Source organism: Otolemur garnettii, unplaced genomic scaffold (genome assembly GCF_000181295.1).
Source record: "Otolemur garnettii isolate 467f Iridium unplaced genomic scaffold, OtoGar3 scaffold00014, whole genome shotgun sequence".
NCBI lineage: Eukaryota > Metazoa > Chordata > Mammalia > Primates > Galagidae > Otolemur > Otolemur garnettii.
The window spans coordinates 26,082,588-26,083,010 of record NW_003852409.1 but is presented as its reverse complement, the minus strand read 5'-3'; the positions used below and the strand labels follow the sequence as shown (position 1 = coordinate 26,083,010).

General features: G+C 42.6%; 1 protein-coding gene across 1 annotated transcript in view; it reads right to left on the bottom strand.

Annotated features, from left to right (window-relative positions):
• RABGAP1 (RAB GTPase activating protein 1) overlaps positions 1–423 on the bottom strand; it is a 157,425-nt gene that overhangs the window by 16,555 nt on the left and 140,447 nt on the right. The gene's annotated exons all lie outside the window — the stretch shown is intronic.

Genomic DNA, 423 nt, shown 5'->3' with positions numbered 1-423 from the left:
CAACGCCCGGCTATTTTTTGGTTGCAGCCGCCATTGTTGTTTGGTGGGTCCGGGCTGGGGATTCGAACCCGCCACCTTAGGTGTACGTGGCTGGCGCCTTAGCAGGTTGAGCTATAGTCGCTGAGCCTCAAGGCTATATCTCAAAATGAATTTCTATACCCTAAGTAAGGGACATGGCTGGTCCTTATGTTTCCAAACCAACAATTTCTTATTTTCTACCTGCATGAAGAAATACTTAGAAATGACTCAGCTGACTTTGTCAAGCAGTTATTTCTTAACTGTGACAAAAGGCCATTGAAGTTTAACAAACTAGGCATCTAGTTTGAAGCAAAAAAGACTACCAGACCTTGCTTTCTCTTTTATAAAGAGAACCTCTTTATAAAAGGTTATCTAACCTCTTTCCTCTCTTTTAACTGCCCCTGT